Genomic DNA, 14733 nt, shown 5'->3' with positions numbered 1-14733 from the left:
CAGGAGTGAATGGGAAGGGGATTGGGATTGTGTACAGTGCGTGCGAACGGGAAGGGGTTTGGGATTGTGTACAGTGGGAGTGAACAGGATGGGGTTTGTGTCTATTGGGATTGTGTCCAGTGGGAGTGAACGGGAAGGGGTTTCCTTGTTTAAATCCATGTGTCCAAGATTGTCCCAATCTCCAGGTCTCTCTACGCCCTCTTGCTGTGCAGAGAAAGATTCCAATGTATCACGTGGTGGTTTATTCACCCTTTGTGACAGGGGAATGGCCATCAAACATCCCTCAGTGTGAATCACACAAACAGTTTATCTCACAACTCTGCACAACACTGATGGATAATTTTCGCCGCACAATTGGCTATTTTGGTTCCCACATCAAAAACGTGGCTGGCAACTCGAAAGGGCGGTCACTGCTGCATCCTGGGATACTCAGTGGTTATAACTCGCTCTCTATGAAATACATCCTTCGCAACACAAACTTTTAGCTTCTGAACATCGGAGACTGAGACGGCGGGGAGTCGGGGAGAGCTGAACTTTCCGTGGAGGTGAGTCGCGAGATATCTCCCGGTCCAAACAGCAAAAACATGGGAAGAACTGAGAGAGAGGTTTCACTCGAAGCAATTCTTACATCAACATTCCCCACGTTAGCAAACCCTCAAAACCAGAGTCAGAACAGAGAGATCAAAATAAATGATGAGTGACAGAACAGAATAACAGATACCTGGGAGTGAGTTACAGACTGGAATCTAATCGAGGGGTTCGGGGTGGTTTATATAGAGAATAACAGATACCCGGGAGTGAGTTACAGACTGGAATCTAATCGAGGGGTTCGGGGTGGTTTATATATAGAATAACAGATACCCGGGAGTGAGTTACAGACTGGAATCTAATCGAGGTGTTCGGGGTGGTTTATATATAGAATAACAGATACCCGGGAGTGAGTTACAGACTGGAATCTAATCGAGGGGTTCGGGTTGGTTTAGAAATAGAATAACAGATACCCGGGAGTGAGTTACAGACTGGAATCTAATCGAGGGGTTCGGGGTGGTTTATATATAGAATAACAGATACCCGGGAGTGAGTTACAGACTGGAATCTAATCGAGGGGATCGGGGTGGTTTATATACAGAATAACAGGTACCCGGGAGTGAGTTACAGACTGGAATCTAATCGAGGGGTTCGGGGTGGTTTATATATAGAATAACAGATACCCGGGAGTGAGTTACAGACTGGAATCTAATCGAGGGGTTCAGGGTGGTTTATATATAGAATAACAGATACCCGGGAGTGAGTTACAGACTGGAATCTAATCGAGGGGTTCGGGGTGGTTTATATATAGAATAACAGATACCCGGGAGTGAGTTACAGACTGGAATCTAATCGAGGGGTTCGGGGTGGTTTATATATAGAATAACAGATACCCGGGAGTGAGTTACAGACTGGAATCTAATCGAGGGGTTCGGGGTGGTTTATATATAGAATTACAGATACCCGGGAGTGAGTTACAGACTGGAATCTAATCGAGGGGTTCGGGGTGGTTTATATATAGAATAACAGACACCCGGGAGTGAGTTACAGACTGGAATCTAATCGAGGGGTTCGGGGTGGTTTATATATAGAATAACAGATACCCGGGAGTGAGTTACAGACTGGAATTTAATCGAGTGGTTCGGGGTGGGTTATATATAGAATAACAGATACCCGGGAGTGAGTTACAGACTGGAATCTAATCGAGGGGTTCGGGGTGGATTATATATAGAATAAAAGCTCCCCGGGAGTGAGTTACAGACTGGAATCTAATCGAGGGGTTCGGGGTGGATTATATATAGAATAACAGATAACCGGAAATGAGTTACAGACTGGAATCTAATCGAGGGGTTCGGGGTGGTTTATATATAGAATAACAGATACCCGGGAGTGAGTTACAGACTGGAATCTAATCGAGGGGTTCGGGGTGGTTTATATATAGAATAACAGATACCCGGGAGTGAGTTACAGACTGGAATCTAATCGAGGGGTTCGGGGTGGTTTATATATAGAATAACAGATACCCGGGAGTGAGTTACAGACTGGAATGTAATCGAGGGGTTCGGGGTGGTTTATATATAGAATAACAGATACCCGGGAGTGAGTTACAGACTGGAATGTAATCGAGGGGTTCGGGGTGGTTTATATATAGAATAACAGATACCCGGGAGTGAGTTACAGACTGGAATCTAATCGAGGGGTTCGGGGTGGTTTATATATAGAATAACAGATACCCGGGAGTGAGTTACAGACTGGAATCTAATCGAGGGGTTCGGGGTGGTTTATATATAGAATAACAGATACCCGGGAGTGAGTTACAGACTGGAATCTAATCGAGGGGTTCGGGGTGGTTTATATATAGAATAACAGATACCCGGGAGTGAGTTACAGACTGGAATCTAATCGAGCGGTTCGGGTTGGTTTATATACAGAATAACAGATACCCGGGAGTGAGTTACAGACTGGAATCTAATCGAGGGGTTCAGGGTGGTTTATATATAGAATAACAGATACCCGGGAGTGAGGTAAAGACTGGAATCGAATCGAGGGGTTCGGGGTGGTTTATATATAGAATAACAGATACCCGGGAGTGAGTTACAAACTGGAATCTAATCGAGGGGTTCGGGGTGGTTTATATATAGAATAACAGATACCCGGGAGTGAGTTACAGACTGGAATCTAATCGAGGGGTTCGGGGTGGTTTATATATAGAATAACAGATACCCGGGAGTGAGTTACAGACTGGAATGTAATCGAGGGGTTCGGGGTGGTTTATATATAGAATAACAGATACCCGGGAGTGAGTTACAGACTGGAATCTAATCGAGGGGTTCGGGGTGGTTTATATATAGAATAACAGATACCCGGGAGTGAGTTACAGACTGGAATCTAATCGAGGGGTTCGGGGTGGTTTATATATAGAATAACAGATACCCGGGAGTGAGTTACAGACTGGAATCTAATCGAGGGGTTCGGGGTGGTTTATATATAGAATAACAGATACCCGGGAGTGAGTTACAGGCTGGAATCGAATCGAGGGGTTCGGGGTGGTTTATATATAGAATAAAAGACACCCGGGAGTGAGTTACAGACTGGAATCTCACCGAGGGGTTCGGGGTGGTTTATATATCGAATAACAGACACCCGGGAGTGAGTTACAGACACGAATCGAATCGCGGGGTTCGGGGTGGTTTATATAGAGAATAACAGACACCCGGGGGTGAGTTACAGACTGGAATCTAATCGAGGGGCTCGGGGTGGTTTATATAGAGAATAACAGACACCCGGGAGTGAGTAACAGACTGGAATCTAATCGAGGGGTTCGGGGTGGTTTATAAATAGAATAACAGATACCCGGGAGTGAGTTACAGACTGGAATCTAATCGAGGGGTTCGTGGTGGTTTATATACAGAATAACAGATCCCCGGGAGTGAGTTACAGACTGGAATCTAATCGAGGGGTTCGGGGTGGTATATATATAGAATAACAGATACCCGGGAGTGAGTTACAGACTGGAATTTAATCGAGGGGTTCGTGGTGGTTTATATATAGAATAACAGATACCCGGGAGTGAGTTACAGAATGGAATCTAATCGACGGGTTCGGGGTGGTTTATATCCAGAATAACAGATCCCCGGGAGTGAGTTACAGACTGGAATCTAATCGAGGGGTCCGGGGTGGTTTATATATAGAATAACAGATACCCGGGAGTGAGTTACAGACTGGAATTTAATCGAGGGGTTTGGGGTGGTTTATATATAGAATAACAGATACCCGGGGGGGAGTTACAGACTGGAATTTAATCGAAGGGTTCGGGGAGGTTTATACATAGAATAACAGATACCCGGGAGAGAGTTACAGACTGGAATCTAATCGAGAGGTTCGTCGTGGTTTATATATAGAATAACAGATACCCGGGAGTGAGTTAAAGACTGGAATCTAATCGAGGGGTTCGGGATGGTTTATATATAGAATAACAGATACCCGGGAGTGAGTTACAGACTGGAATCTAATCGAGGGGTTCGGGGTGGTTTATGTATAGAATCACAGATACCTGGGAGTGGGTTACAGAGTGGGATCCAATCGAGGGGTTCGGAGTGGTTGATATGTAGAATAACAGATACCCGGGAGTGAATTACAGACTGGAATCTAACCGAGGGGTTCGGGGTGGTTTATTTATAAAATAACAGATACCCGGGAGTGAATTACAGACTGGAATCTAATCGAGGGGTTCGGGGTGGTTTATATATAGAATATCAGATTCCCGGTAGTGAGTTCCAGACTGGAATCTAATCGAGGGGTTCGGGGTGGTTTATAAATAAAATAACAGATACCCGGGAGTGAGTTACAGACTGGAATCTAATCGAGGAGTTCGGGGTAGTTTATAGATAGAATAACAGATACCCGGGAGTGAGTTACAGACTGGAATCTAATCGAGGGGTTCAGGGTGGTTTATATATAGAATAGCAGATACCCAGGAGTGAGTTACAGACTGGAATCTAATCGAGGGGTTCAGGGTGGTTTATATATAGAATAACAGGTACCCGGGAGTGAGTTACAGACTGGAATCTAATCGAGGGGTTCAGGGTGGTTTATATGTAGAATAACAGATATCTGGGAGTGAGTTACAGACTGGAATCGAATCGAGGGGTTCGGGATGGTTTATAAGTAGAATAACAGATACCCGGGAGTGAGTTACAGACTGGAATCTAATTGAGGGGTTCAGGGTGGTTTATAAGTAGAATAACAGACATCTGGGAGTGAGTTACAGACTGGGATCTAATCGAGGGGTTCGGGGTGGTTTATATTTAGAATAACAGATACCCGGGAGTGAGTTACAGACTGGAATCGAATCGAGGGGTTCGGGATGGTTTATAAGTAGAATAACAGATACCCGGGAGTGAGTTACAGACTGGAATCTAATTGAGGGGTTCAGGGTGGTTTATAAGTAGAATAACAGACATCCGGGAGTGAGTTACAGACTGGGATCTAATCGAGGGGTTCGGGGTGGTTTATATTTAGAATAACAGATACCCGGGAGTGAGTTACAGACTGGAATCTCATCGAGGGGTTCGGGCTGGTTTATATGGAGAATATCAGATACCTGGGAGTGAGTTACAGACTGGAATCTAATCGAGGGGTTCGGGCAGGTTTATATGGAGAATATCAGATACCTGGAAGTGAGTTACAGACATGGAATCGAATCGAGGGATTCGGTGTGGTTTATATTTAGAATAACAGCTACCCGGGAGTGAGTTACAGACTAGAATCTAATCGAGGGGTTTGGGGTGGTTTATATAGAACATAGAACAGTAGAGCACAGAACAGGCCCTTCGGCCCACGATGTTGTGCCGAGCTTTATCTGAAACCAAGATCAAGCTACCCCACTCCCTATCATCCTGGTGTGCTCCATGTGCCTATCCAATAACCGCTTCAATTTTCCTAAATTTCCACTATCACTGCAGGCAGTCCATTCCACACCCCAACCACTCCCTGCGTAAAGAACCTACCTCTGATATCCTTCCTATATCTCCCACCATGAACCCTATCGTTATGCCCCCTTGTAATAGCTCCATCCACCCGAGGAAGTAGTCTTTGAATGTTCACTCTATCTTTCCCCTTCATCATTTTATAAACCTCTATTAAGTCTCCTCTCAGACTCCTCCACTCCAGAGAGAACAGCCCGAGCTCCCTCAACCTTTCCTCATAAGACCTACCCTCCAAACCAGGCAGCATCCTGGTAAATCTCCTCTGCACTCTTTCCAGCGCTTCCACATCCTTCTTATAGTGAGGTGACCAGAACTGCACACAATATTCCAAATGTGGTCTCACCAAGGTCCTGTACAGTTGCAGCATAACCCCACGGCTCTTAAACTCCAACCCCCTGTTAATAAAAGCTAACACACTTTTGACATTCTTCACAGCTCTATCCACTTGAGTGGCAACCTTTAGAGATCTGTGGATATGGACCCCAAGATCTCTCTGTTCCTCCACTGTCTTCAGAACCCTACCTTTGACCCTGGAATCCACATTTAAATTAGTCCTGCCAAAATGAATCACCGCACATTTATCAGGGTTAAACTCCATTTGCCATTTTTCAGCCCAGCTTTGCATCCTATCTATGTCTCTTTGCAGCCTACAACAGCCCTCCACCTCATCCACTACTCCACCAATCTTGGTGTCATCAGCAAATTTACTGATCCACCCTTCAGCCCCCTCCTCTCGGTCATGAATAAAAATCACAATGAGCAGAGAACCAAGCACTGATCCCTGCGGCACTCCGCTAGCAACCTGCCTCCAGTCCGATAATTTTCCATCCACCACCACCCTCTGTCTTCGATCAGATAGCCAGTTACCGATCCAATCGGCCAAATTTCCCGCCATCCGACACCTCCTTACTTTCATCATAATATATTAGACATGATATGAATATATTATATATAGAATGACAGATACCCGGGAGTGAGTTACAGACTGGAATCTAATCGAGGGGTTCGGGGTGGTTTATATATAGAATAACAGATACCCGGGAGTGAGTTACAGAGTGGAATCTAATCGAGGGGTTCGGGGTGGTTTATATATAGAATAACAGATACCCGGGAGTGAGTTACAGACTGGAATCTAATCGAGGGGTTCGGGGTGGTTTATATACAGAATAACAGACACCCGGGAGTGAGTTACAGACTGGAATCTAATCGAGGGGTTCGGGGTGGTTTATATAGAGAATAACAGACACCCGGGAGTGTGTTACAGACTGGAATCTAATCGAGGGGTTCGGGGTGGTTTATATAGAGAATAACAGATACCCGGGAGTGAGTTACAGACTGGAATCTAATCGAGGGGTTCGGGATGGTTTATATATAGAATAACAGATACCCGGGAGTGAGTTACAGACTGGAATCTAATCGAGCGGTTCGGGGTGGTTTATATACAGAATAACAGATCCCCGGGAGTGAGTTACAGACTGGAATCTAATCGAGGGGTTCGGGGTGGTTTATATATAGAATAACAGATACCCGGGAGTGAGTTACAGACTGGAATCTAATCGAGGGGTTCGGGGTGGTTTATATATAGAATAACAGATACCCGGGAGTGAGTTACAGACTGGAATCTAATCGAGGGGTTCGTGGTGGTTTATATATAGAATAACAGATACCCGGGAGTGAGTTACAGACTGGAATCTAATCGACGGGTTCGGGGTGGTTTATCTCCAGAATAACAGATCCGCGGGAGTGAGTTACAGACTGGAATCTAATCGAGGGGTCTGGGGTGGTTTATATATAGAATAACAGATACCCGGGAGTGAGTTACAGACTGGAATTTAATCGAGGGGTTCGTGGTGGTTTCTCTATAGAATAACAGATACCCGGGAGTGAGTTACAGACTGGAATCTAATCGAGGGGTTCGGGTTGGTTTATATATAGAATAACAGATCCCCGGGAGTGAGTCACAGACTGGAATCTAATCGAGAGGTTCGTGGTGGTTTATATATAGAATAACAGATACCCGGGAGTGAGTTACAGACTGGAATCTAATCGAGGGGTTCAGGGTGGTTTATATACAGAATAACAGATACCCGGGAGTGAGTTACAGACTGGAATCTAATCGAGGAGTTCGGGGTGGTTTATATACAGAATAACAGATACCTGGGAGTGAGTTAAAGACTGGAATCTAATCGAGGGGTTCAGGGTGGTTTATATACAGAATAACAGATACCCGGGAGTGAGTTACAGACTGGAATCTAATCGAGGAGTTCGGGGTGGTTTATATACAGAATAACAGATACCTGGGAGTGAGTTAAAGACTGGAATCTAATCGAGGAGTTCGTGGTGGTTTATATATAGAATAACAGATACCCGGGAGTGAGTTACAGACTGGAATCTAATCGAGGGGTTCAGGGTGGTTTATATATAGAATAACAGATCCCCGGGAGTGAGTCACAGACTGGAATCTAATCGAGGTGTTCGGGGTGGTTTATATATAGAATAACAGATACCCGGGAGTGAGTTACAGACTTAAATCTAATCGAGGAGTTCGGGGTGGTTTCTATACAGAATAACAGATACCTGGGAGTGAGTTAAAGACTGGAATCTAATCCAGGAGTTCGGGGTGGTTTATATACAGAATAACAGATACCTCGGAGTGGGTTACAGAGTGGGATCCAATCGAGGGGTTCGGAGTGGTTGATATGTAGAATAACAGATACCCGGGAGTGAGTTACAGACTGGAATCTAATTGAGGGGTTCAGGGTCGTTTATAAGTAGAATAACAGACATCCGGGAGTGAGTTACAGACTGGAATCTAATCGAGGGGTTCGGGATGGTTTATTTACCGAATAACAGATACCTGGGAGTGAGTTACAGACATGGAATCGAATCGAGGGATTCGGTGTGGTTTATATTTAGAATAACAGCTACCCGGGAGTGAGTTACAGACTGGAATCTAATCGAGGGGTTTGGGATGGTTTATATAGAACATAGAACAGTAGAGCACAGAACAGGCCCTTCGGCCCACGATGTTGTGCCGAGCTTTATCTGAAACCAAGATCAAGCTATCCCACTCCCTATCATCCTGGTGTGCTCCATGTTCCTATCCAAAAACCGCTTAAATTTTCCTAAATTTCCACTATCACTGCAGGCAGTCCATTCCACGCCCCAACCACTCCCTGCGTAAAGAACCTACCTCTGATATCCTTCCTATATCTCCCACCATGAACCCTATCGTTATGCCCCCTTGTAATAGCTCCATCCACCCGAGGAAGTAGTCTTTGAACGTTCACTCTATCTTTCCCCTTCATCATTTTATAAACCTCTATTAAGTCTCCTCTCAGACTCCTCCACTCCAGAGAGAACAGCCCGAGCTCCCTCAACCTTTCCTCATAAGACCTACCCTCCAAACCAGGCAGAATCCTGGTAAATCTCCTCTGCACTCTTTCCAGCGCTTCCACATCCTTCTTATAGTGAGGTGACCAGAACTGCACACAATATTCCAAATGTGGTCTCACCAAGGTCCTGTACAGTTGCAGCATAACCCCACGGCTCTTAAACTCCAACCCCCTGTTAATAAAAGCTAACACACTTTTGACATTCTTCACAGCTCTATCCACTTGAGTGGCAACCTTTAGAGATCTGTGGATATGGACCCCAAGATCTCTCTGTTCCTCCACAGTCTTCAGAACCCTACCTTTGACCCTGGAATCCACATTTAAATTAGTCCTGCCAAAATGAATCACCGCACATTTATCAGGGTTAAACTCCATTTGCCATTTTTCAGCCCAGCTTTGCATCCTATCCATGTCTCTTTGCAGCCTACAACAGCCCTCCACCTCATCCACTACTCCACCAATCTTGGTGTCATCAGCAAATTTACTGATCCACCCTTCAGCCCCCTCCTCTAAGTCACAAAGAGCAGAGGACCAAGCACTGGTCCCTGCGGCACTCCGCTAGCAACCTGCCTCCAGTCCGATAATTTTTCCATCCACCACCACCCTCTGTCTTCGATCAGACAGCCAGTTACCTATCCAATCAGCCAACTTTCCCTCTATCCCACACCTCCTCACTTTCATCATAATATATTATACATGATATGAATATATTATATATAGAATGACAGATACCCGGGAGTGAGTAACAGACTGGAATCTAATCGAGGGGTTCGGGGTGGTTTATATATAGAATAACAGATACCCGGGAGTGAGTTACAGACTGGAATCTAATCGAGGGGTTCGGGGTGGTTTATATATAGAATAACAGATACCCGGGAGTGAGTTACAGACTGGAATCTAATCGAGGGGTTCGGGGTGGTTTATATACAGAATAACAGATACCCGGGAGTGAGTTACAGACTGGAATCTAATCGAGGGGTTCAGGGTGGTTTATCAATAGAATAACAGATACCCGGGAGTGAGTTACTTACTGGAATCTAATCGAGGGGTTCAGGGTGGTTTATATATAGAATAACAGATACCCGGGAGTGAGTTACAGACTGGAATCTAATCAAGGGGTTCGGGGTGGTCTATATATAGAATAACAGATACCGGGGAGTGAGTTACAGACTGGAATCTAATCGAGGGGTTCGGGGTGGTTTATATACAGAATAACAGATACCGGGGAGTGAGTTACAGACTGGAATCTAATCGAGGGGTTCGGGGTGGTTGATAAATAGAATAACAGATACCCGGGAGTGAGATACAGACTGGAATCTAATCGACGGGTTCGGGGTGGGTTATATCCAGAATACCAGATCCCCGGGAGTGAGTTACAGACTGGAATCTAATCGAGGGGTTCGGGGTGGTTTATATATAGAATAACAGATACCCGGGAGTGAGTTACAGACTGGAATCTAATCGAGAGGTTCGTGGTGGTCTATATATAGAATAACAGATACCCGGGAGTGAGTTACAGACTGGAATCTAATCGAGGAGTTCGGGGTGGTTTATATATTGAATAACAGATACCTGGGAGTGGGTAACAGAGTGGGATCCAATCGAGGGGTTCGGAGTCGTGGATATGTAGAATAACAGACCCGGGAGTGAGTTACAGACTGGAATCTAATCGAGGGGTTTGGGGTGGTTTATATATAGAATAACAGATACCCGGGAGTGAGTTACAGACTGGAATCTAATCGAGGGGTTCGGGGTGGTTATATATAGAATAACAGATACCCGGGAGTGAGTTACAGACACGAATCTAATCGAGGGGTTCGGGGTGGTTTATATAGAGAATAACAGATCCCCGGGAGTGAGTTACAGACTGGAATCTAATCGAGGGGTTCGGGGTGGTTTATATATAGAATAACAGATACCCGGGAGTGAGTTACAGACTGGAATCTAATCGAGGGGTTCGGGGTGGTTTATATATAGAATAACAGATACCCGGGAGTGAGTTACAGACTGGAATCTAATCGAGGGGTTCGTGGTGGTTTATATATAGAATAACAGATACCCGGGAGTGAGTTACAGACTGGAATCTAATCGACGGGTTCGGGGTGGTTTATCTCCAGAATAACAGATCCGCGGGAGTGAGTTACAGACTGGAATCTAATCGAGGGGTCTGGGGTGGTTTATATATAGAATAACAGATACCCGGGAGTGAGTTACAGACTGGAATTTAATCGAGGGGTTCGTGGTGGTTTCTCTATAGAATAACAGATACCCGGGAGTGAGTTACAGACTGGAATTTAATCGAGGGGTTCGGGGAGGTTTATATATAGAATAACGGATACCCGGGAGTGAGTTACAGACTGGAATCTAATCGAGGGGTTCGGGTTGGTTTATATATAGAATAACAGATCCCCGGGAGTGAGTCACAGACTGGAATCTAATCGAGAGGTTCGTGGTGGTTTATATATAGAATAACAGATACCCGGGAGTGAGTTACAGACTGGAATCTAATCGAGGGGTTCAGGGTGGTTTATATACAGAATAACAGATACCCGGGAGTGAGTTACAGACTGGAATCTAATCGAGGAGTTCGGGGTGGTTTATATACAGAATAACAGATACCTGGGAGTGAGTTAAAGACTGGAATCTAATCGAGGAGTTCGTGGTGGTTTATATATAGAATAACAGATACCCGGGAGTGAGTTACAGACTGGAATCTAATCGAGGGGTTCAGGGTGGTTTATATATAGAATAACAGATACCCGGGAGTGAGTCACAGACTGGAATCTAATCGAGGTGTTCGGGGTGGTTTATATATAGAATAACAGATACCCGGGAGTGAGTTACAGACTGGAATCTAATCGAGGGGTCTGGGGTGGTTTATATATAGAATAACAGATACCCGGGAGTGAGTTACAGACTGGAATTTAATCGAGGGGTTCGTGGTGGTTTCTCTATAGAATAACAGATACCCGGGAGTGAGTTACAGACTGGAATCTAATCGAGGGGTTCGGGGTGGTTTATATATAGAATAACAGATACCCGGGGGGGGAGTTACAGACTGGAATTTAATCGAGGGGTTCGGGGAGGTTTATATATAGAATAACAGATACCCGGGAGTGAGTTACAGACTGGAATCTAATCGAGGGGTTCGGGTTGGTTTATATATAGAATAACAGATCCCCGGGAGTGAGTCACAGACTGGAATCTAATCGAGAGGTTCGTGGTGGTTTATATATAGAATAACAGATACCCGGGAGTGAGTTACAGACTGGAATCTAATCGAGGGGTTCAGGGTGGTTTATATACAGAATAACAGATACCCGGGAGTGAGTTACAGACTGGAATCTAATCGAGGAGTTCGGGGTGGTTTATATACAGAATAACAGATACCTGGGAGTGAGTTAAAGACTGGAATCTAATCGAGGAGTTCGTGGTGGTTTATATATAGAATAACAGATACCCGGGAGTGAGTTACAGACTGGAATCTAATCGAGGGGTTCAGGGTGGTTTATATATAGAATAACAGATACCCGGGAGTGAGTCACAGACTGGAATCTAATCGAGGTGTTCGGGGTGGTTTATATATAGAATAACAGATACCCGGGAGTGAGTTACAGACTTAAATCTAATCGAGGAGTTCGGGGTGGTTTATATACAGAATAACAGATACCTGGGAGTGAGTTAAAGACTGGAATCTAATCCAGGAGTTCGGGGTGGTTTATATACAGAATAACAGATACCTCGGAGTGGGTTACAGAGTGGGATCCAATCGAGGGGTTCGGAGTGGTTGATATGTAGAATAACAGATACCCGGGAGTGAGTTACAGACTGGAATCTAATTGAGGGGTTCAGGGTCGTTTATAAGTAGAATAACAGACATCCGGGAGTGAGTTACAGACTGGAATCTAATCGAGGGGTTCGGGATGGTTTATTTACCGAATAACAGATACCTGGGAGTGAGTTACAGACATGGAATCGAATCGAGGGATTCGGTGTGGTTTATATTTAGAATAACAGCTACCCGGGAGTGAGTTACAGACTGGAATCTAATCGAGGGGTTTGGGATGGTTTATATAGAACATAGAACAGTAGAGCACAGAACAGGCCCTTCGGCCCACGATGTTGTGCCGAGCTTTATCTGAAACCAAGATCAAGCTATCCCACTCCCTATCATCCTGGTGTGCTCCATGTTCCTATCCAAAAACCGCTTAAATTTTCCTAAATTTCCACTATCACTGCAGGCAGTCCATTCCACGCCCCAACCACTCCCTGCGTAAAGAACCTACCTCTGATATCCTTCCTATATCTCCCACCATGATCCCAGCTCGGTCTCCACCTGGACCGAGCTGGGATCAGTGTTCTGGCGAAGAGAGTAAATGGGGTGGTCAATAGGACTTTAAACTAGAGATTGGGGGGGAAGGGAAAGTCAGGGAAACAAGAGGTGAAGGAATCAGTGGGAAGCGTAGCTGCTTAGGATTACAAAAAATCACGAAAAGACAGCACTCAGGAGAGGTTACGATAGTCCCCATCTCACAAAATATGACACAGTGTCTGGAAAGGCTCAGTAGACCAAGGTCCACCACACTACGAAAACAAAAAGGGACGGTCAATAGGGAATTAAAGGTGCTATATTTAAATGCCCGCAGTGTCCGGAACAAGATAGATGAGCTTGTGGCCCAGATTGTGACTGGCAGGTATGATGTGGTAGGCATCACAGAGACGTGGTTGCAGGGGGTTCAGGACTGGCAGTTAAACATCCAGGGATTCACAACCTATCGAAAAGACAGAGGGGTGGGTAGAGGGGGCGGGGTTGCCTTGTTAATTAGAAATGAAATTAAATCAATAGCACTAAACGACATAGGGTCAGACGATGTGGAGTCTGTGTGGGTAGAGCTGAGGAACCACAAAGGCAAAAAAACCATAATGGGAGTTATGTACAGGCCTCCTGACAGTGGTCAGGACCAGGGGCACAAAATGCACCACGAAATAGAAAGGGCATGTCAGAAAGGCAAGGTCACAGTGATCATGGGGGATTTCAATATGCAGGTGGACTGGGTAAATAATGTTGCCAGTGGACCCAAAGAAAGGGAATTCATTGAATGTTTACAGGATGGCTTTTTGGAACAGCTTGTGATGGAGCCCACGAGGGAACAGGCTATTCTGGACTTAGTGTTATGTAATGAGCCAGACGTGATAAAAGATCTTAAAGTAAGGGAACACTTAGGAAGCAGTGATCATAATATGGTAGAATTCAGTCTGCAATTTGAAAGAAGGAAGGCAGAATCAGATGTGAAGGTTCTACAGTTAAATAAAGGTAATTACAGGCGCATGAGGGAGGAACTGACAAAAATCGACTGGAAGCAGAGCCTAATGGGAAAGACAGTAGAACAGCAATGGCAGGAGTTTCTGGGAGTAATTGAGGACACAGTGCAGAGGTTCATCCCAAACAAAAGAAAGGTTATCAGAGGGGGGATTAGGCAGCCATGGCTGACAAAGGAAGTCAGGGAATGCATCAAGGCAAAAGAGAGAGCCTATAATGTGGCAAAGAGTAGTGGGAAGTCAGAAGATTGGGAAGGCTATAAAAACAAACAGAGGATAACAAAGAGAGAAATAAGGAAGGAGAGGATCAAATATGAAGGTAGGCTAGCCAGTAACATTAGGAATGATAGTAAAAGTTTCTTTAAATACATTAAAAACAAACGGGAGGCAAAAGTAGACATTGGGCCGCTCCAAAATGACGCTGGTAATCTAGTGATGGGAGACAAGGAAATAGCTGAGGAACTTAATAAGTACTTTGCGTCAGTCTTCACAGTAGAAGACAT

The 14733-nt window shown here is 45.0% G+C and overlaps 1 pseudogene across 1 annotated transcript in view; it reads left to right on the top strand.

The window, feature by feature from the left end:
• Positions 1-482: 482 nt before the first annotated feature.
• LOC144481772 (perforin-1 pseudogene) overlaps positions 483-14733 on the top strand; it is a 59566-nt pseudogene continuing 45315 nt past the window's right edge. Inside the window, exon 1 of the transcript XR_013495770.1 lies at positions 483-545. The product of XR_013495770.1 is annotated as a perforin-1 pseudogene (transcript). The remainder of the gene's footprint in view (positions 546-14733) is intronic.

This window comes from Mustelus asterias, chromosome 32 (assembly GCF_964213995.1).
Source record: "Mustelus asterias chromosome 32, sMusAst1.hap1.1, whole genome shotgun sequence".
In the NCBI taxonomy this organism is placed as follows: Eukaryota; Metazoa; Chordata; class Chondrichthyes; order Carcharhiniformes; family Triakidae; genus Mustelus; species Mustelus asterias.
Note: the sequence above shows the minus strand (reverse complement) of the source record. Positions and strands in the feature narration are given on the sequence as shown.